General features: G+C 43.1%; 2 pseudogenes; one reads left to right on the top strand and one right to left on the bottom strand.

Moving 5' to 3' along the window:
- The first annotated feature begins 529 nt into the window (after positions 1 to 529).
- LOC136464036 (acyl-acyl carrier protein thioesterase TE3, chloroplastic-like) lies at positions 530 to 1,845 on the top strand (annotated as a pseudogene).
- A 391-nt stretch (positions 1,846 to 2,236) lies between these two features.
- LOC136465973 (uncharacterized) lies at positions 2,237 to 23,331 on the bottom strand (annotated as a pseudogene).
- Between the last annotated feature and the right edge of the window lie 202 nt (positions 23,332 to 23,533).

Here is a 23,533-nt window from a genome sequence, read left to right as displayed (position 1 = left end):
GAGCCCGTTTGGCCGGACTCCGAGCGGCTTCGGCTCCTTTGACTCATCCCCTGTTTATCTTCTGTAGCGACACTGTTCACCAAAGTCGTTTTTCTCTCTCCTCCTTTCCTCTCTCACTGACAGCGCCGGAACCAGAGAAGCACGTTTTATTTTTTGCTCCTCCGGCTCTAGCTCCTGCGCGCTACAGTGTGGGAGCGAGAGCCGGCGGGAGCCCGGCCAAACGCGCCCTTGTGCGTGCCATGGATGCAAAGGGCACATACGGCGGCCTGTCCTCTATAAAAAAAAAAGAAGAAGAAGAAGAAGAAAATTAATAACACTGTCGACACGCCTCGACCTTGTGCAGAATCTATGCAGTTCCTGCTCCTACTAGGTACAGCTGTGGAAGTACTCCTGCACGACATTTTCGTGATCCACAGTGGCGCCGAATTGAACGTACTTGGCGTTGTAGCGGCAGCTTTCACGTGCGGCGAGCGAGACGATTCTACTATAAACTAGTCAGGGACGATAACGAGTCCACAAGCCCAAGCCCCAGGATACATAGGAGAGGCAGCGTCCGCGCACGAGGAGATGGAATTCTGCGCGCGGCAGCAGCAGCTCTTCAATCTGCCGCCGCCTCCGACCACCAAACGATGCCCACGGCCGGCGGCACCGTCGACGGCGAGAGCAGCTTGGCCGCGCTCCCGACACCCCGCTGTTGGTCTCCTTCGCTGGTCGTCACGTCGTCCTAGCCTGGCGGCGGCACTGCATGTCACCGCCTCCACGACCACGAACGCCGCTCGTTCCTCTGAGGTCATCTGCTTCAAGAACATCGTCCGGGACACGAAATTGCCAAGGTGCGGGTATCGTACCTTATCGCGCTCCGGCCGGGTACAGTCTGCAGAGTGCAGGCAGGGTTTTCACTTCTTTTTGGATCCTGTCTGATCCTATTTCTTCGATGATCGATCTTTGCATGGTACGGTGCGAAATGTAGGACGGGCAAGTTTTTCGAGCTGGAGATGACGGTCCGTGACTGCGACCTCGACATGTACGGGGTCGTGAACAATGCGTATATGCTAGCTACATCGAAACAGGTCTGCTACACCATCCAACCAACCCCAGAATTAAGCACGTACTGTCTCTCGTTATTCATTTCCAAACCTCTGGTCCGTACGGGTACGGTAACCATGTACATATGCAATACCCAGCTCGTCAAGAGATGATCGCAAACCTGGGCGTCTGCACGGGCTCGATCGTGCGCTCAGGCCGTGCCATGGCGCTCTCCGAGTTGAACGTCAAGTACCTCGCGCCACTCAAGGTACACGCATCGCGCATCGGCGCATGTGAGTACATACAGCAGTAGCAGATCCTTTTTATGATTTTATCGAAGAATTTTACACGCTTTTTTTGTGCGATCCAAATTTCTTGCACGCTTTGCGTTCAAACTTGCATGAATGCCTGAATATTCTACAGCGCGGTGCCAAGTTCGTTGTCATGGTGAGGGTTGTCCAAATCAAGGGTGTGCGGATGCTCATGGAGCACTTGATCGCGACGCTGCCGGACCGCAAGGTACGTCGTCGTCTCTCGGCATATGTATACTTTGGTGAAATGGTGACCAGTGACCACAGGCCACAACGAGTGGCCATACATGTACACGTCTCTCCTACTCTCGTGTGAGCTGATGATGACCATGATTATATGCATATGGCAGCTCGTGCTACAAGCGATGGCTACTGTCGTCTGCCTCAACCAAGACTACCGTCCAACTCGCATGTTCCCGGAGATGGCGAACCTGCTGCACTTTTTCTCTCATTCTAATTAGCTAGGATCAATCCTAGCAAGCTGCTTCATCTGCTGGTATAGTTTTGAGTCTTTCGTCTGTTGTTGGTAGAATAGAATTAATTTCTGAAGGACCGAAATTACGATCAGAGTGGAGTGAGTGAATGGGAGCCGATTGAAATTCTGTGGCGAGAAGAACTTGGCCTATATCTCGATTATAACCTAACACGTCACTATTCTAATTGTCAAGATCACATATGTCAATTAATGATATGTCGACCCAAGGAACAGTTAGAAACTTCTTAAAGTTGTGCGGAAGCAAAAATGGCAAAGCCCGTATTAAATTAGTCACTAAAAAACTGGCTAACAAAATCTCTATTGAGCAAGCAAATATTAAACAAAGAGCTAATTGGGAAGAACAACACAAGCTGCAGGTGAACTGAACTGAATATATAAGACCAAGATTATTTCTCTCACAGAATTAAAGCTCCTGGCAAAACACAAGATAGCAGACTGTTTGTTCAGAGCACAGCTAACACAATGCAACGCTGAAACAAGCCACCAGAGCTCAACGCCAACAGCTAGTGATTGGACAAACTGTCATGCAATACTGTAGAGGAATCCCAAAACTCAATTTTCTGGAGTTGCACTCGTTTGCAAAAAACAAAAATATTTCTATGGAAAGGGTGCTCAGCACTCAAGACATAACTAGCCTTTTCTCTCTCCCCCTTCCTGAAGAGGCTTTCTCTCAGTTGGGGTCACTTTCAGCAATATTGGATGATATGGAACATTCAGAAGAACTTGACAGATGGAGCTACATTTGGGGATCACCTCAATTTAGTGCTTCAAGAGCTTACAGAAGCCTTTCGGGACACTCAGAAATTCACCCATCTTTTTATTGGCTATGGAACACATCATGCCAACCAACTTTTGTTTTTTTTTTTGAAATAAAGGTTTTCTTTTGGTTGCTTCTCAAGTACAGGCTGAGCACAAGAAATATATTGAGAAGGCGAAATATGCACTTAGAATCTTACAATTGCATTCTCTGCCTTGCAAATATAGAGGAAACACTGGAGCACCTCTTCCTATCCTGCCCTTCTCCTTGGCATGCTGGAACATTCTACACTTTCAGCCTTCTCAAGAGAGTAGTATCTTCCTCACAATTGAGGAGTTCAAGTTGCAGTTGAACTTGTCTTTTTTCATGGACCTTTTTGTTCTTGTCAGCTGGTGCATTTGGTCAGAAAGAAATGACTCAAACCCAGTCCAGAAAAGTTCAGAAGTAATATAAGAACTGAGTTGATCAACTTAAAGCTCAGGATCAAAAAGAAAGTTGAGATACCCTTCCTTTCATGGCTGCAAAACACTTTGCTCTAATAGTTTTGTTGTTTATCTTTTTCTTCTCTTTTTTGTTTCTTGAGCTCGTGATCTGCTTCCTGTAACCTGTACTTTACTTTGCTTTACTTAATTTAATCTCCAGTAGGGACTTTGCTTTACTTAATTTAATCTCCAGCAGGGGCTTGCCCCTCCTGTTTCTTAAAAAAAAAAAAAAACTGTAGAGGAAGTGGCCCGGACAACGAATTATTATATGATAAGTAAAGCGCTCAGCCCCCGCGTCGCTCTCCCTTCGAAGGCGACTCGGGCGGCACCTTCTCCCACCGCCGTCGGGGCTCCTCCCTCGTGCCTCCTCGGCCCTTCCACCGCCGGAGCTCGTCGCCGGTGGTCCGGCGGAGGGCAAGGACGGCGGCGACGGGGTTCTTCTTCCTCCCTCCCTCTCTCCTATGGGGCTCTGCGAGCGATCCCGGCATCGATCTGTGCGGGAGTGCCGGCCGGCGGCGCATGCGGCGTCGGGGAGGGCGGATCCGGACTCCCTCTGCCCGGATCCGTCGTCTAAGCGCGCGTGCAGGACCTCGATGGATGTGGCCACGGAGGATGTTGCTCGCATTCAGTCTCCGGGAGCGACTTCAGCTGAGGCTCGGGGCGACGGTTTTGGGCCTCTGGTGGCCGAATCCGGACCTCTCAGGCCTGGTACTGCGCGGTTGCCTTAGGTGGCAGTGGCCCAACGAAGTGGGTTTGGGGTGGAGTTTCTCCAGTCTTCACCGGTGTCTTTGTCTGGTCGGAGCTGGGACCGGACGCGGCGGTGGCGGTCAGCCTTGGCTTCCTTGGTCGAGGCAGGTTCGGTGGAAGTTCGTAGCGGGGGCTGCAGAAGGCTCTGCGCGGCGGGGATAGATGCTGCTGGGGCTACTTGGTAGGGGTTGGGACAGCCCCTGCGCTGGGCGTCTGGGGCTTCTTCGGATTCAGACCCTCTTCTTATCGTCACCTGCTTTACCCCTGCTCGGGATGGTTTCCTCTAGTCAGGCTGCCTCTGTGGGTCTTCGGCGGCGGCGGTGTGGAGGTTGCAGAGACGGGGGGTGAAAGCTTGGACGACGACGTCTACGGATATCGTGTCCTTGGAGGCATCATTTCCTACCTCTCCTCTTATCGTGCTGGTAAAAACCTTCCCTATGCTCTTAGCATTGTTTTCTTCTTGAAGGCTTTCACTAGTGCATCAGTCCCGATTGAGAAATCTCCTTTAGTCCTGATTTCTCAACCAGGATTGCAAATCCAGGACTAATGGCTCCCCTTTAGTCCCGGTTCTGACAACCGGGACTGAAAGTGGACCTTTAGTCCCGGTTGCAATTATCAATCGGGGCTAAATGGTCCCCAGATATTGCACCGGGGCTGGCACCTGTAGTCCCGATTGGTGTTTCCAACCGGTACTAAAGGTTTCTTTTTTTCTATTTCATTCCTTTTCATTTTATGGTTTCTTTTCAATTCAATTCTTTTTTTATTTCGATTAGCTTTTCGTATATGAATTCTACGCTGCTAATATGCATCCACGTATAAGGTTTTGTTCGAGCATTATACATAAATAACACATTAAAATGTACTCCCCCCTTTTCTTAATATAAGCCATATGGTTTTTAGCACCAATATTAACGTACGGCTTGGGGAAGGATGTGAGACCGAGGAAAAAAGGAAAATCAGGCCATCTTCTCTCTCCCAATCATATTGCTTTCTAAATCTAAGGGATTGGTTGTGGCATGTGCTATGTACGGTGAGAAGATTTCCAAACTAATCGGCGTGGGAGCTGATACATACCTATATTTTGGAATTTTCTTTAGAAATCTATATGGCTTATATTAAGGAACGTAGGGAGTATGAAACTACATATATACAAATATTTTAAGAGGTTGTACATGTATGGAATATGTACATAATAAAGTCACAAAAACCTTGTACTCATGTCCTTGGATTTCATTCAACCCTAATCTTCAGTCATATGCCTACTAGGTATAAATTCTTTAGGGTCATAGTGGTACACGCCTTTGGGATCTATGACCTCATCTATAAAAAATCATGTGTGCCTCTTGGATTGCTTTGATCGGGTCACATCGCATAACATTTTGCTTCCTCCATTCATTCTTCAATTCGAATGAAAGGAAAAGTATGAATATATATATATATATATATGATTATATATATAACACAATGGTAATAAATAAATTGTGTATATTTTTTGCGTACTTCGAGGATCTCTTCACTTGTTCTCCTTGAGTACTCCGTGAGGAACTCGCAGACGTAGTATCCACATAAGTTGTTCCCTGATCTCTGCTGCAGACACCACTTTACGAGAAAAAGATTCATCATCAACCAATGAAGCATGGTAATAATGTATTGAACTAAATATAGATGCGGTGACCTAGCTAGTACTTATTGTGTATTGGACTACATTCAGAGACACTTTCCATTGACCATGATGGCGTTTCTTGGTGAACCTTTTCCAAGCACTGTCCAACAAAATAAATAAATGGAGTTATATCAATAAAATGACATAATAGAGTATACAATGTGCGAGACCGAAATTAACACCGGAGAATATCTATTATTTCTTGGTAATTTTTTGGGGTTTGGTCGCTGAGTCAATGATCTTTACAGTACTCCTGGGCATATCGATGACCAGCAGTATCCAATGATAGCTACATGTTTATACGCAGGCATAACTCATTAACTAAAGTCAACATGGAGTAAGCAAAATAAAATGGGCACAAAACATTAACACTCACTTGAAGTTGTAAGGGAAGAATATCAGTGTCTTGTTATGTTGGTTATCTAAGAACTTAAATAGATTATTCTCCACTTGAGGTCACCATCTATTATATGGAGTAACCGTGTCCTTGAATGTGCGATTCGGATCTATGAAACCAACATCGGTTAACCCTTTTCTCTTTAGTTTCAACATCTAATATCTGCATTTATATAGTACAAAAGAATATATATATATATAGTGTGAGGATAACTATATATAGACAATAAACTAACATGCAAGTTACTTCAATTGTAGAAAGAATCACTTACAGACACCAGTAGCTGAGGAGAGATTTGTCGAGAGTGTCCTAATTTAATAGTTGGTGTAATTCAATGAACTCAATATGTAAAACGTCATAGCCACTAGAGTAATGCCCTGGTCTAATTCTGACAACAAGCCATGACACTTCGTTGTCACACGCTCATAAGTACCACTTGTTTAACAAAAACATTTGCGTACCCAGTGATGAGAAGGACTAAAGGTTAACAAGACTCTTGCCATACTGATATGTCTGGTAAATATCAAAGTTGGCTGTTGGTATGGATCCTCCCCCAATGAGTTGTTGACGTGTGAGACCTATTGTGGCCATAAAGTCTTGGAGTGCCCCCTATCCATTGGACCGCCTTGTGCATTTGTACAATCATCCTCAACAACTAATGGGTCGATAGATTGCTTAGATTGCTGCTCGGCTATGCAATATCTTTTCCTGCTCTCTTCGCTTTCAGCGACGCCGTATATGACTTGTCGAGAGAGCGTTCATATTCCGATAATGGCGAGGGCTTATGTGCATCACGCTACTTTTTCTCGCGCTCATTGATTTTTTTCCTTAGTTCTTGTTGAACTATGTAGTGCAACTTTGGTGGATTTTTTCTAAAGTTCCAACCTCCTTGCTCTTGATTCTGCTAAACTTTGCTTTTAGTTATCCAAATCTTTTTGTGCTGTCGCTTTTGATTCCTCTTCAGACTTCTCATAAGGCAGCTTCTCTGGAGGGGCTTTGTTTTACGGCGGCTGACATTTTTCTTCATCGGGGACTTCACCGGGGGTGGGGGCCTCTTTTGGCTCTATGGCGCGGGAGGCGGAGGAGGGGGAGACCGCCTTGGAGGAGATAGAGATGGAGATGCAGTCGTGCCATGGAACACATCATCATCGTCCAAAGCATCATCATCGTGCATAGAACTCTAATGATCATCATGGGATGGAAGAACTGGACTCAAGTTGGGAGACCTGTGAGTACAAAAATGATTATTACGCGAGAAGCCAATAATTGAGAATGATTATTGAAAAACTGTTTCGTTCACTTTCATCCATACCTATCATGAGGTGGTTGAGGAGGAGGCGATGGTACCCTATCCACCGCATAGGGAATAATGATGTAGCGCTTGCGCCATAAAACGAATGAATGCTCTGCTTGTCCTAGGGTCTTCTCCCCATCACCTCTAGGAAAGTCAAGAGGCACTTCCCTAGTCTTTGATAACTTTATCCACCGAGACGCTATAATAGCCAGGTGGAATTGGATTCCCATGGCTTGTTGGTGTCTTTCTAGGGACCACAGGAGAAACAATACCGTGTGCTACCAAGACTGTGGCACCGGTATTCCCCAAGGGAATATGCAACTCACATGGCGTTAAAGGCACAATAATGTCATCCACGGGAAAGTGATGCAATGCATCATCTTGATTTGGGAGCTCAGTGAAAGCGCAACTTCTTCTTAGTTGAGGGGGCTAACGTTGATTGCATGCTCTGATGTTGATGACTGCCTCTGGCTACTCAACTATAGTGCCACTTGTCATTTGATTTTCTCTTGCATTCTCGCGTCCATGTTTAGTTCTCGCTATCATGATTGAAGCACAATTTTCTCTAAACTACGGACCCGCTCTGCCTCCTCAACCTTCCTTCGCTGGCGGCTTCTATTGGTAGCGGCATCCTCAGGGAAGCCATGTTGCCACGAAATCAACCCTTTGCCTCGCGTTCGCCCAGGTTGTTCAGGAGTCTAGAGGGCGTACATTAGCTCATCCTTCTCTCGGTTTAGCACAAAGGCATCACTGGCAGAAGCATCTACAATATCGATAAGTGTTTGTGCTGTTCCGATTTCCCCACCAATAATTGGCTCCCCGGTCTGTGGGTCCAGTGATCCCCTATGCACAAAAAACCAATTCTTGGAGCATTCGAGACATTCAAAGTGAAAATGGATGGATCCTTTTGGCAAGTAGGTTTGCTTTCATTCTTTGTCACTTTGGAATGGCACTCCTGTAGCCACTTGATCCCATTTTATGATGGTATATCATTTGTCGTGCATTCTGTTGGTTTCTTCTCACCTGTTCCTCACCCTCTTTCGAGGTCTTGTACCTCACAAATTTAGGCCAGTCGCCCCCAACTTTTTGTACGGGCTATTTTGACTGAAATCTGGAGTCAAACTCTTCTTGACTAATTTATTGTACCACTTCTTCTTTTAGGTCTAGAATTGTGTGGCCATCTTCTTGAGAGCCTAACTTTTAACTAGTTTTCTTAAATCTTCACCTACTGGTAGATTGAAATGTGCAGTGACTGAATCCCAAAGAAGGTCCTTCACTCGCTTAGAGACAAAACTGATCAGAGGATCATCCTTCTTCTTTTTTTCATTAACGGACGGTGATCGGGATCCGGTCCCTAACAAGAACCCCACAGTGGTTTACGAACTTCTTTGCATTGTTTTTTGGCTAGAGCGGTTCACCGATATTAGGATCGACTTCTATGATTATGTAGTGGCCCTCCAACAGTTTTGTTGGGCCTCGTACACTTTTACTACTTTTCATCGACGTCGTGGATCCAGAGGGCTACATACGTAGAAACACAAAGATTCAGCTATACATATACATATATATATACGAATTATTGGAAATATGTTTAATTTCATATATATATATATAAGAGATGCAAAATTATTAACAAATATACCTCGCCAGCATTTTCTTGCACATGATTTTTTTGCACAAGAAGTTCTTGATCATCTTCAAAATTCAGTAAGTATTGAGAGCCGTCATCGAACTCCGGGTCGACCTTGTTCTGGTTGGGGCCATATTGAGTGCCGGCATTGATAATGTTCATCATGGCCTCATTCTGATCGTAGTCATCTTGTGGCTCGGCCATCTTAATTACCACAACTATATATAAATGAAAACCATACACTAGTCATGCATATGCAAATGTAGCAAGTCAATGACTTAAACTTAAATAACTATATATAGACTTCAGGGGTTATTATTTACGCCAAGCTCAATCTAGTTAGGGTTTCAAGCGGATTCATGTCACACTAATTATGAAGGATCAAATTCAAATATATATAACTATATAGAATTCAGAGTTATTATTTATGCCTTCGTTAGGGTTTGGAGCGGAGCTCGACCGGGTTAGGGTTGAGCGGAGCTCAGGATATTAGGATATATATCAACATTAGTGTATATAAATATATGAAAATTCATGTCACATTAATAATGTCAATATATCAAAATTCAGATATATATACCAAAAAATCATAGCACTAATAAAAACAATCTTTTCAATTGTGATGAAGATTCAAATATATTTCTACAACTATATATTGTAGTACACTACTATATTTTTTCTACAATTCATAGCACTCAACATTATTTCTATATATATATTAAAGTAAACTACTACATTTTTTCTATTTTGTCTATAAATAAAATCTATCTATTTTTTCTATGCTGAAAAAATAATATGCACACACACACTCATACACACACCACATATGCACACAATGTTGCTCACATGTGTGCAAACAGAGTTCCTCTAGCGAGCACGGTGAGTGACAAGGACGGCGAGCACGATCGAGCACAGCGGGGCCGAGGCGCGCGTGACGTGCCGCCGGTCGACCGGAGACGAGGACAACGAGCACGTGCGCGTAGAGCTAGCCGGGGATAAAGTTCGTGTGTGGACGACACGCTCTGGCGGCGAGGATGAGCGAGGGACAAGCGAGGGCGCCGGAGGGGTGACGAGGCGAGGGCGCTAGTAGGGTGATGAGGCTGGTGCTAGATCGGAGATGTTACAGACAAGGACGACGTGCTCCGACGGAGAGGACGAGTGAGGGATGAGCGAGGGTGCCGACGGGGCGACGAGGACGATGCGCGTGGAGCCAAGGACGAAGCGTGCGTGTGATGAGAGGCAGTGCTAGAGGCAGACACGTGGAGCTAGTGATGATGATGATAAGGATCAACGACGGCGCATGGCGAATCCAAATCAGATCTGGGCGAGAGCGAGGACGGCGGCGGTGGATCCGGATCTAGGTGCCGCGCCCGGACGGGAGAGGCACGAGCTAGGCCACCGGCGGAGATGACAAGAGAGGTGCGTGTGCGTGGAGGCAGTGCTGGAGGTGGTGATGATCGAGTGGCGGTGGCGTGGCTCTCGGACGAAGAAGATGAGATGATGGAGTGGGAGAAGAGAGGAGGCGATATATAGAAGGGACCATTAGTCCCAGGTGAAGCCACGGCTCGGGACTAAAGGTCCTTTAGTCCTAGGTGATAGTTAGAACTGGGACTAAAGGTCTGACCTTTAGTCTCGGGTGTAGCCACGGCCCGGGAGTAAAGACAATTTTTGGCTAGCCGCAAAAATGCAGCCCATCTGCAGTCCCGGAGGGTTGATCCACTCGGGAGTAAAGGTGGGCTGTAGTTTGGCTTCCCGCTAGTTTCCAAAAGTTTTTCCTTTTTTATATATTCCTTTTATATAAATATCTAGAGAGTTGTTAATTGCCTAGTAAATAAAATATTAGTCATAAAAATACAAAAAAAATCCTGGACATGGTTTTGCGTTATTGTACACACAAAAAATCTATAACCTAAACTATTTTGTTTTACCATATAAATATTTAACATAGTGTAAATAATAATCATAATTTTCTCCATGCAAAAATGTACTTCTGAATTAAAATCATTGAAATTATTACTTTTCGATAGGAAATTAGTTTTCACATCTTATTAACGTTGATCATTTGTTTTTTCATCGTACATTCTCCACAGAAAATCCACCGTCAAGCGGAAAATTCATTTAAACCGTAGAAAATATGAAAAAACACGATAGAAAAATCTCCAGTCACAATTATTATATTAATACATCACCATATCAAGTAGGAACAGCAACAAACTTCTTCTTCATGTATGTCCCTTGGTTATGGTCAAACTCTTCTTGACTAATTTATTGTACCACTTCTTCTTCTAGGTCTAGAATTGTGTGGCCATCTTCTTGAGAGCCTAACTTTTAAGTAGTTTTCTTAAATCTTCATCTGCTGGTAGATTGAAATGTGCAGTGACTGAATCCCAAAGAAGGTCCTTCACTCGCTCAGAGACAAAACTGATCAGAGGATCATCCTTCTTCTTTTTTTCATTAACGGATGGTGATCGGGATCCTGTCCCTAACAAGAACCCCACAGTGGTTTACGAACTTCTTTGCATTATTTTTTGGCTAGAGCGGTTCACCGATATTAGGATCGACTTCTATGATTATGTAGTGACCCTCCAACAGTTTTGTTGGGCCTCGTACACTTTTACTACTTTTCATCGACGTCGTGGATCCAGAGGGCTACATACGTAGAAACACAAAGATTCAGCTATACATATACATATATATATATATGAATTATTGGAAATATGTTTAATTTCATATATATATAAGAGATGCAAAATTATTAACAAATATACCTCGCCAACATTTTCTTGCACATGATTTTTTTGCACAAGAAGTTCTTGATCATCTTCAAAATTCAGTAAGTATTGAGAGCCGTCATCGAACTCTGGGTCGACCTCGTTCTGGTTGGGGCCATATTGAGTGCCGACATTGATAATGTTCATCATGGCCTCATTCTGATCGTAGTCATCTTGTGGCTCGGCCATCTTAATTACCACAACTATATATAAATGAAAACCATACACTAGTCATGCATATGCAAATGTAGCAAGTCAATGACTTAAACTTAAAAAACTATATATAGACTTCAGGGGTTATTATTTATGCCAAGCTCGATCTAGTTAGGGTTTCAAGCGGATTCATGTCACACTAATTACGAAGGATCAAATTCAAATATATATAACTATATAGAATTCAGAGTTATTATTTACGCCTTCGTTAGGGTTTGGAGCGGAGCTCGACCGGGTTAGGGTTGAGCGGAGCTCAGGATATTAGGATATATATCAACATTAGTGTATATAAATATATGAAAATTCATGTCACATTAATAATGTCAATATATCAAAATTCAGATATATATACCAAAAAATCATAGCACTAATAAAAACAATCTTTTCAATTGTGATGAAGATTCAAATATATTTCTACAACTATATATTGTAGTACACTACTACATTTTTTCTACAATTCATAGCACTCAACATTATTTCTATATATATATATTAAAGTAAACTACTACATTTTTTCTATTTTGTCTATAAATAAAATCTATCTATTTTTTCTATGCTGAAAAAATAATATGCACACACACACACACACTCATACACACACCACATATGCACACAATGTTGCTCACATGTGTGCAAACAGAGTTCCTCTAGCGAGCACGGTGAGCGACAAGGACGGCGAGCACGATCGAGCACAGCGGGGCCGAGGCGCGCGTGACGTGCCGTCGGTCGACCGGAGACGAGGACAACGAGCACGTGCGCGTAGAGCTAGCCAGGGATAAAGTTCGTGTGTGGACGACACGCTCTGGCGGCGAGGATGAGCGAGGGACAAGCGAGGGCGCTGGAGGGGTGACGAGGCGAGGGCGCTAGTAGGGTGATGAGGCTGGTGCTAGATCGGAGATGTTGCAGACAAGGACGACGTGCTCCGGCGGCGAGGACGAGTGAGGGACGAGCGAGGGTGCCGGCGGGGCGACGAGGACGACGTGCGTGGAGCCAGGGACGAAGCGTGCGTGTGATGAGAGGCAGTGCTAGAGGCAGACACGTGGAGCTAGCGATGATGATGATAAGGATCAACGACGGCGCACGGCGAATCCAAATCAGATCTAGGCGAGAGCGAGGATGACGGTGGTGGATCCGGATCTAGGTGCCGTGCCCGGACGGGAGAGGCATGAGCCAGGCCACCGGCGGAGATGGCAAGAGAGGTGCGTGTGCATGGAGGTAGTGTTGGAGGTGGTGATGATCGAGTGGCGGTGGCGTGGCTCTCGAACGAAGAAGATGAGATGATGGATTGGGAGAAGAGAGGAGGCGATATATAGAAGGGACCTTTAGTCTTAGGTGAAGCCACGACCCGGGACTAAAGGTCTTTTAGTCCCAGGTGATAGTTAGAACTGGGACTAAAGGTCTGACCTTTAGTCTCGGGTGTAGCCACGGCCCGGGAGTAAAGACAATTTTTGGCTAACCGCAAAAACGCAGCCCATCTGTAGTCCCGGAGGGTTGATTCACACGGGAGTAAAGGTGGGCTGTAGTTTGGCTTCCCGCTAGTTTCCAGAAGTTTTTCCTTTTTTATATATTCCTTTTATATAAATATCTAGAGAGTTGTTAATTGCCTAGTAAATAAAATATTAGTCATAAAAATACAAAAAAAATCCTGGACATGGTTTTGCGTTATTGTACACACAAAAAATCTATAACCTAAACTATTTTGTTTTACCATATAAATATTTAACATAGTGTAAATAATAATCATAATTTCCCCCATGCAAAAATGTACTTCTGAATTAAAATCATTGAAATTATTACTTTTCGATAGGAAATTAGTTTTCACATCTTATTAACGTTGATCATTTGTTTTTTCATCGTACATTCTCCACAGAAAATCCACCGTCAAGCGGAAAATTCATTTAAACCGTAGAAAATATGAAAAAACACGATAGAAAAATCTCCAGTCACAATTATTATATTAATACATCACCATATCAAGTAGGAACAGCAACAAACTTCTTCTTCATGTATGTCCCTTGGTTATGGTCAAACTCTTCTTGACTAATTTATTGTACCACTTCTTCTTCTAGGTCTAGAATTGTGTGGCCATCTTCTTGAGAGCCTAACTTTTAAGTAGTTTTCTTAAATCTTCATCTGCTGGTAGATTGAAATGTGCTGTGACTGAATCCCAAAGAAGGTCCTTCACTCGCTCAGAGACAAAACTGATCAGAGGATCATCCTTCTTCTTTTTTTCATTAACGAATGGTGATCGGGATCCTGTCCCTAACAAGAACCCCACAGTGGTTTACGAACTTCTTTGCATTATTTTTTGGCTAGAGCGGTTCACCGATATTAGGATCGACTTCTATGATTATGTAGTGGCCCTCCAACAGTTTTGTTGGGCCTCGTACACTTTTACTACTTTTCATCGACGTCGTGGATCCAGAGGGCTACATACGTAGAAACACAAAGATTCAGCTATACATATACATATATATATATATGAATTATTGGAAATATGTTTAATTTCATATATATATAAGAGATGCAAAATTATTAACAAATATACCTCGCCAACATTTTCTTGCACATGATTTTTTTGCACAAGAAGTTCTTGATCATCTTCAAAATTCAGTAAGTATTGAGAGCCGTCATCGAACTCTGGGTCGACCTCGTTCTAGTTGGGGCCATATTGAGTGCCGGCATTGATAATGTTCATCATGGCCTCATTCTGATCGTAGTCATCTTGTGGCTCGGCTATCTTAATTACCACAACTATATATAAATGAAAAGCATACACTAGTCATGCATATGCAAATGTAGCAAGTCAATGACTTAAACTTAAAAAACTATATATAGACTTCAGGGGTTATTATTTATGCCAAGCTCGATCTAGTTAGGGTTTCAAGCGGATTCATGTCACACTAATTACGAAGGATCAAATTCAAATATATATAACTATATAGAATTCAGAGTTATTATTTACGCCTTCGTTAGGGTTTGGAGCGGAGCTCGACCGGGTTAGGGTTGAGCGGAGCTCAGGATATTAGGATATATATCAACATTAGTGTATATAAATATATGAAAATTCATGTCACATTAATAATGTCAATATATCAAAATTCAGATATATATACCAAAAAATCATAGCACTAATAAAAACAATCTTTTCAATTGTGATGAAGATTCAAATATATTTCTACAACTATATATTGTAGTACACTACTACATTTTTTCTACAATTCATAGCACTCAACATTATTTCTATATATATATTAAAGTAAACTACTACATTTTTTCTATTTTGTCTATAAATAAAATCTATCTATTTTTTCTATGCTGAAAAAATAATATGCACACACACACACACACTCATACACACACCACATATGCACACAATGTTGCTCACATGTGTGCAAACAGAGTTCCTCTAGCGAGCACGGTGAGCGACAAGGACGGCGAGCACGATCGAGCACAGCGGGGCCGAGGCGCGCGTGACGTGCCGTCGGTCGACCGGAGACGAGGACAACGAGCACGTGCGCGTAGAGCTAGCCAGGGATAAAGTTCGTGTGTGGACGACACGCTCTGGCGGCGAGGATGAGCGAGGGACAAGCGAGGGCGCTGGAGGGGTGACGAGGCGAGGGCGCTAGTAGGGTGATGAGGCTGGTGCTAGATCGGAGATGTTGCAGACAAGGACGACGTGCTCCGGCGGCGAGGACGAGTGAGGGACGAGCGAGGGTGCCGGCGGGGCGACGAGGACGACGTGCGTGGAGCCAGGGACGAAGCGTGCGTGTGATGAGAGGCAGTGCTAGAGGCAGACACGTGGAGCTAGCGATGATGATGATAAGGATCAACGACGGCGCACGGCGAATCCAAATCAGATCTAGGCGAGAGCGAGGATGACGGTGGTGGATCCGGATCTAGGTGCCGTGCCCGGACGGGAGAGGCATGAGCCAGGCCACCGGCGGAGATGGCAAGAGAGGTGCGTGTGCATGGAGGTAGTGTTGGAGGTGGTGATGATCGAGTGGCGGTGGCGTGGCTCTCGAACGAAGAAGATGAGATGATGGATTGGGAGAAGAGAGGAGGCGATATATAGAAGGGACCTTTAGTCTTAGGTGAAGCCACGACCCGGGACTAAAGGTCTTTTAGTCCCAGGTGATAGTTAGAACTGGGACTAAAGGTCTGACCTTTAGTCTCGGGTGTAGCCACGGCCCGGGAGTAAAGACAATTTTTGGCTAACCGCAAAAACGCAGCCCATCTGTAGTCCCGGAGGGTTGATTCACACGGGAGTAAAGGTGGGCTGTAGTTTGGCTTCCCGCTAGTTTCCAGAAGTTTTTCCTTTTTTATATATTCCTTTTATATAAATATCTAGAGAGTTGTTAATTGCCTAGTAAATAAAATATTAGTCATAAAAATACAAAAAAAATCCTGGACATGGTTTTGCGTTATTGTACACACAAAAAATCTATAACCTAAACTATTTTGTTTTACCATATAAATATTTAACATAGTGTAAATAATAATCATAATTTCCCCCATGCAAAAATGTACTTCTGAATTAAAATCATTGAAATTATTACTTTTCGATAGGAAATTAGTTTTCACATCTTATTAACGTTGATCATTTGTTTTTTCATCGTACATTCTCCACAGAAAATCCACCGTCAAGCGGAAAATTCATTTAAACCGTAGAAAATATGAAAAAACACGATAGAAAAATCTCCAGTCACAATTATTATATTAATACATCACCATATCAAGTAGGAACAGCAACAAACTTCTTCTTCATGTATGTCCCTTGGTTATGGTCAAACTCTTCTTGACTAATTTATTGTACCACTTCTTCTTCTAGGTCTAGAATTGTGTGGCCATCTTCTTGAGAGCCTAACTTTTAAGTAGTTTTCTTAAATCTTCATCTGCTGGTAGATTGAAATGTGCTGTGACTGAATCCCAAAGAAGGTCCTTCACTCGCTCAGAGACAAAACTGATCAGAGGATCATCCTTCTTCTTTTTTTCATTAACGAATGGTGATCGGGATCCTGTCCCTAACAAGAACCCCACAGTGGTTTACGAACTTCTTTGCATTATTTTTTGGCTAGAGCGGTTCACCGATATTAGGATCGACTTCTATGATTATGTAGTGGCCCTCCAACAGTTTTGTTGGGCCTCGTACACTTTTACTACTTTTCATCGACGTCGTGGATCCAGAGGGCTACATACGTAGAAACACAAAGATTCAGCTATACATATACATATATATATATATGAATTATTGGAAATATGTTTAATTTCATATATATATAAGAGATGCAAAATTATTAACAAATATACCTCGCCAACATTTTCTTGCACATGATTTTTTTGCACAAGAAGTTCTTGATCATCTTCAAAATTCAGTAAGTATTGAGAGCCGTCATCGAACTCTGGGTCGACCTCGTTCTAGTTGGGGCCATATTGAGTGCCGGCATTGATAATGTTCATCATGGCCTCATTCTGATCGTAGTCATCTTGTGGCTCGGCTATCTTAATTACCACAACTATATATAAATGAAAAGCATACACTAGTCATGCATATGCAAATGTAGCAAGTCAATGACTTAAACTTAAAAAACTATATATAGACTTCAGGGGTTATTATTTATGCCAAGCTCGATCTAGTTAGGGTTTCAAGCGGATTCATGTCACACTAATTATGAAGGATCAAATTCAAATATATATAACTATATAGAATTCAGAGTTATTATTTACGCCTTCGTTAGGGTTTGGAGCGGAGCTCGACCGGGTTAGGGTTGAGCGGAGCTCAGGATATTAGGATATATATCAACATTAGTGTATATAAATATATGAAAATTCATGTCACATTAATAATGTCAATATATCAAAATTCAGATATATATACCAAAAAATCATAGCACTAATAAAAACAATCTTTTCAATTGTGATGAAGATTCAAATATATTTCTACAACTATATATTGTAGTACACTACTACATTTTTTCTACAATTCATAGCACTCAACATTATTTCTATATATATATTAAAGTAAACTACTACATTTTTTCTATTTTGTCTATAAATAAAATCTATCTATTTTTTCTATGCTGAAAAAATAATATGCACACACACACACACACTCATACACACACCACATATGCACACAATGTTGCTCACATGTGTGCAAACAGAGTTCCTCTAGCGAGCACGGTGAGCGACAAGGACGGCGAGCACGATCGAGCACAGCGGGGCCGAGGCGCGCGTGACGTGCCGTCGGTCGACCGGAGACGAGGACAACGAGCACGTGCGCGTAGAGCTAGCCAGGGATAAAGTTCGTGTGTGGACGACACGCTCTGGCGGCGAGGATGAGCGAGGGACAAGCGAGGGCGCCGGAGGGGTGACGAGGCGAGGGCGCTAGTAGGGTGATGAGGCTGGTGCTAGATCGGAGATGTTGCAGACAAGGACGACGTGCTCCGGCGGCGAGGACGAGTGAGGGACGAGCGAGGGTGCCGGCGGGGCGATGAGGACGACGCGCGTGGAGCCAGGGGTGAAGCGTGCGTGTGATGAGAGGCAGTGCTAGAGGCAGACACGTGGAGCTAGCGATGATGATGATAAGGATCAACGACGGCGCATGGCGAATCCAAATCAGATCTAGGCGAGAGCGAGGATGACGGTGGTGGATCCGGATCTAGGTGCCGTGCCCGGACGGGAGAGGCACGAGCCAGGCCACCGGCGGAGATGGCAAGAGAGGTGCGTGTGCGTGGAGGTAGTGTTGGAGGTGGTGATGATCGAGTGGCGGTGGCGTGGCTCTCGAACGAAGAAGATGAGATGATGGATTGGGAGAAGAGAGGAGGCGATATATAGAAGGGACCTTTAGTCTTAGGTGAAGCCACGACCCGGGACTAAAGGTCCTTTAGTCCCAGGTGATAGTTAGAACTGGGACTAAAGGTCTGACCTTTAGTCTCGGGTGTAGCCACGGCCCGGGAGTAAAGACAATTTTTGGCTAGCCGCAAAAACGCAGCCCATCTGTAGTCCCGGAGGGTTGATTCACACGGGAGTAAAGGTGGGCTATAGTTTGGCTTCCCGCTAGTTTCCAGAAGTTTTTCCTTTTTTATATATTCCTTTTATATAAATATCTAGAGAGTTGTTAATTGCCTAGTAAATAAAATATTAGTCATAAAAATACAAAAAAAATCCTGGACATGGTTTTGCGTTATTGTACACACAAAAAATCTATAACCTAAACTATTTTGTTTTACCATATAAATATTTAACATAGTGTAAATAATAATCATAATTTCCCCCATGCAAAAATGTACTTCTGAATTAAAATCATTGAAATTATTACTTTTCGATAGGAAATTAGTTTTCACATCTTATTAACGTTGATCATTTGTTTTTTCATCGTACATTCTCCACAGAAAATCCACCGTCAAGCGGAAAATTCATTTAAACCGTAGAAAATATGAAAAAACACGATAGAAAAATCTCCAGTCACAATTATTACATTAATACATCACCATATCAAGCAGGAACAGCAACAAACTTCTTCTTCACGTATGTCCCTTGGTTATGGTCACACCGTAACCATGGAGTGTCCTCATTATTTAGCAGGATGCTTGGGTTGTTGTTCACTATGAAGGGTGGAATTCCATCATTCTTTTCATAATCTTCTAACATGTCAGATCTGCCCTCGATTCCCATGATGTTTCTTTTCCCTAAAAGAACTATGTGGCGCTTTGGCTCATTGTCTGAGACATTGTTGTTTTCCCCTTTCTTCGGTTTGATGGACATGTCCTTCACATAGAACACCTGATTCACATCCTTGGCTAAGGCGAATGGTTTATTTTTGTACCCAAGATTGTTGAGGTCCGCTGTTGTCATTCCGTACCGATGGTCAACTGTTACCCCAGCTCCGGTCACCCTCACCCACTGGCATCGAAACAAAGGGACCTTAAAATAAGGTCCATAGTCTAGTTCCCATATCTCCTCTATGTGGCCATGATATGTTTCCTTATTCCTATTTGGATCCATGGCATCTATGCGTACAACACTATTTTGGTTGGTGCTCCTTTTATCTTGTGCTATCGTGTAAAATGTATGTCATTTATCTTGTACCCCTTGAATGTCAAGATATGCTAAGATGGTTCCCTAGACAACAAGTACAGTTGCTCATCCAGACTCTCGTCACCCTAACATCATTTTCGCAACCAATCGCCGAAAGTTTTCATGTACTGACGCGTAATCTAGGCTTCAGTCCTCCCCAAGGATTCGCCACGTACAATGTCCTTGTGTACCTCGATATATCGATCCACCAAGGAGGAGTTTTGTAGAACTGTGTAGTGCGCTTTACAAAAATAGTTGTCCTCCTTGCTAATATATGTTTTTTTCTCGAGTGTTCCCTTTCCACTTGGTCTCCCCTCATGTCGTGATTCAGGAACACCAATCAGGTCGAGGACAGGAATAAAATCAACGCAGAACTCAATGACCTCCTCTATTAGCCCTTGGTAATACTTCCTTCTAGCCAAGCATAGTTGTGAACATATTTCTTTAGGACTCCCATGAACCTCTCAAAGGGAAACATGTTGTGTAGGAACACAGGACCGAGAATACTAATCTCTTTGATCAAGTGAACTAGGAGATGCGTCATAATATTAAAAAAGGATGGCGTGAACACCAACTCAAAGCTGACAAGATATTGGACCATGTCATTCTATAGCTTTGCTAGATGTGCTGGATTGATTGCCTTATGAGAAATTACGTTGAGGAATGCACATAGTTTCACGGTGGCTAATCGTAAATTTGGAGGTAGAATCCCCCTCAATGCAATAGAAAGCAATTATGTCATAAGCGCGTGGCAATCATGAGACTTTAAGCTTAGAAATTTCTTCTCTATCACATTTATTGTCCCCTTTACATTTGAGGAGAAGCCAGATGGGACCTTGATGTTGTTTAGGCATTCAAACATGCTTTCCTTCTCTTCTTTGCTAAGAGTGTAGCTGGTAGGACTTAAGTACTGGCGTCCATCATCTACCTTCTCTGGATGCAGGTTCTCTCATTCTTTCATACACTATAGGTCCTGTCTTGCTTCTAGTGTGTCCTTAGACTTCCCATTCACACTCATGAAGCCTAGCAGGTTCACACAAAGATTCTTCGTCAAGTGCATCACGTCGATCACGCAGCGAACCTCTAGGACTTGCCAATAGGGTAGGTCCCAAAATATGGACTTCATTCTTCTACCACATGGGCGCGTGTTCATTAGCATCATTCGGAATAGATTGGCTGCCAGGTCCCTTCCCAAAGACTACTTGTACATCCTTAATCATATTGAATACATCCTTACCACTACGACTGTCAAGCTTTGTTTAGCGCTCTGCCTTACCTTTAAATTGCTTGCCTCTCTTAGGGCGTGATTCAATGGAAGAAATCGATGATGACCCATGTACACGACCTTTCGACATTTTTTTCAAAAATATACCTTCCATGTTATGAAAATAGTGTGTGCATGCATTATATCCCTTGTTTGACTGTCCTAAAAGATTACTAAGAGCAAACTAATCATTGGTTGTTATGAACAACAATGCTTGTAGGTCAAAGTGTTCCTGATTGTACTGATCTCACACATGTACACCTGTGTTGCTCCATAAAAGTAGAAGTTCCTCAACTAATGGCCTTAGGTACATATCAATGTCGTTCTAGGTTGCTTTGGGCCTTGGATGAACACTGACATCATAATGAACTTCTGCTTCATGCACAACCATGGAGGAAGGTTGTAAATACATAGAGTAACATGCCAAATGCTATGACTGCTGCTCTGCTCCCTGAAAGGGTTCATGCCATCCGTACTTAAAGCAAACCTTAAGTTTCTTACGTCATCTACAAACTTCAGAAATTCTCTGTCGATTTCTCTCCACTAGGACCCATCAGCGGGGAGTCTTAACATATCGTCTACCTTATGTTCTTGTTTGTGCCATCGCAACAACTTTGCATGCTCTTTGTTTCTGAACAAACGTTTCAAGCATAGTATTATAGGAGCATACCACATCACCTTGGCATGGATTCTCTTCCTAGGACGTTCACCGTCGCCCTGAACGTCACCAGGGTCATCTCGCTTGATCTTATACCGCGATGCATGGCATACTGGGCATGCATCCAAATTCTTATACTCGCCGCGGTAGAGGATGCAATCATTAGAACATGCATGTATCTTTTGGATTTCTATTCCTAGAGGGCAGACGACCTATTTTGTTGCGTATGTAGTGGCGGGCAATTCGTTTGCCTTTGAAAGCATCTTCTTTGTGATAGTCAGTAACTCCCTAAATCCCTTGTCGGATACATCATTTTTTGCCTTCCATTGCAGCAATTCAAGTGTGGTACCTAACTTTTTTTTGCCCCTCTTCGTAAGTCAGGTATAGCAATTTCTTGTGATCCTCTAGCATGCGCTCGGACTTGATCTTCTCCTTGTCACTTTCATATTATCTTTGTGCATCACGGATGGCCTAACCAAGATCATCAGCTGGCTCATCTTCTGCCGCTATCTCTTCTTTAGCTTCCCCCATTGCAGTATCATCAAAGACACCGTATTCAGCAAAACCACAAATAATAATGTTATCATCATCCCCTTCTTCTTCTTCTTCATCTTCTTCCATTATAACACCTCTTTTTCTATGCTTAGTCCAACAAATATAGTTTGACATGAAACCCGACGTAAATAGATGTTCGTGTAGGATCCTTGAGCAAGAATAATCCTTCTCATTCTTACATACAACACATGGGCATCGCATGAAACTATTCCGCGTGTTTGCCTTGGCCACATTTATGAATTCATGCACGCCCCTAATGAACTCTAGGGAGCGACGGTTCGCATTGTACATCCATTGCCGGTTCATTTGCATTACATGACATACACCACATCAAAAACTATAATAACCCATATTATACAACATGCATGATTAGTAGTTAATTAAAAGATCCAACATATCCATCAATCAACATGATTAATTAATATCCTATACCACACAGCTGTTTCACGTACTCTCGAACATTAATTTATTAAAGCCTTGATACAATGTAGATAATCCCAAATAGCACTAAACAAACTAAACCTACAATGCACTTCAGCAGAATAAGGATTTCACGATCAATTCCAACTAAAACAGACAGATCATTCTTCTGCTGATTCACTGCCTCATCATACAAAGGTGCACTCTCATCAGTTGCCTCAATCGCCTTTGCAAGAGATTTTTGGACATGCTCAACATACTCTTCCTCTCGGTACCAACCGTCACATGATCAAGTGACATCCTACTAAAATTACAACAACAAATCAAGAACTTTAATCAAAATCACCACGAAAAATGGCTACAAAGCATAACAAAACATGACAAAAAAATTACTCACTTCGCGATCTGGACACGTGTAGAAGATGCGCCCTTGGTTGGGACCCTTCTTCTTCACCCTATACTCATTCACAGTCTTTTGCCCATACTTGCCGCATGCAATGAGAGGGAGGTCCAGACTTAGTCGCTTAGGGACCCCATGCGAGGCCGAGGACCCAGAAGCAGTCGTCATCTACGACTCTCTATACTCATTTTCATCAACTACTATAAATTTCTCATTTTATGAACCATGAAATTAAATGAGCTATATACTAAAAAAACTTTTATTTCTCTATTTCTAAACCATAAAATGAGGCAATGAATGGTGCATACTAGTTTTGATGAGCTACTATAACATTCCTTCATCTACATATGCAAACTATTAAGTGATTTTG

Source organism: Miscanthus floridulus, chromosome 7 (genome assembly GCF_019320115.1).
Source record: "Miscanthus floridulus cultivar M001 chromosome 7, ASM1932011v1, whole genome shotgun sequence".
NCBI classification, from domain to species: domain Eukaryota; kingdom Viridiplantae; phylum Streptophyta; class Magnoliopsida; order Poales; family Poaceae; genus Miscanthus; species Miscanthus floridulus.
Note: the sequence above shows the minus strand (reverse complement) of the source record. Positions and strands in the feature narration are given on the sequence as shown.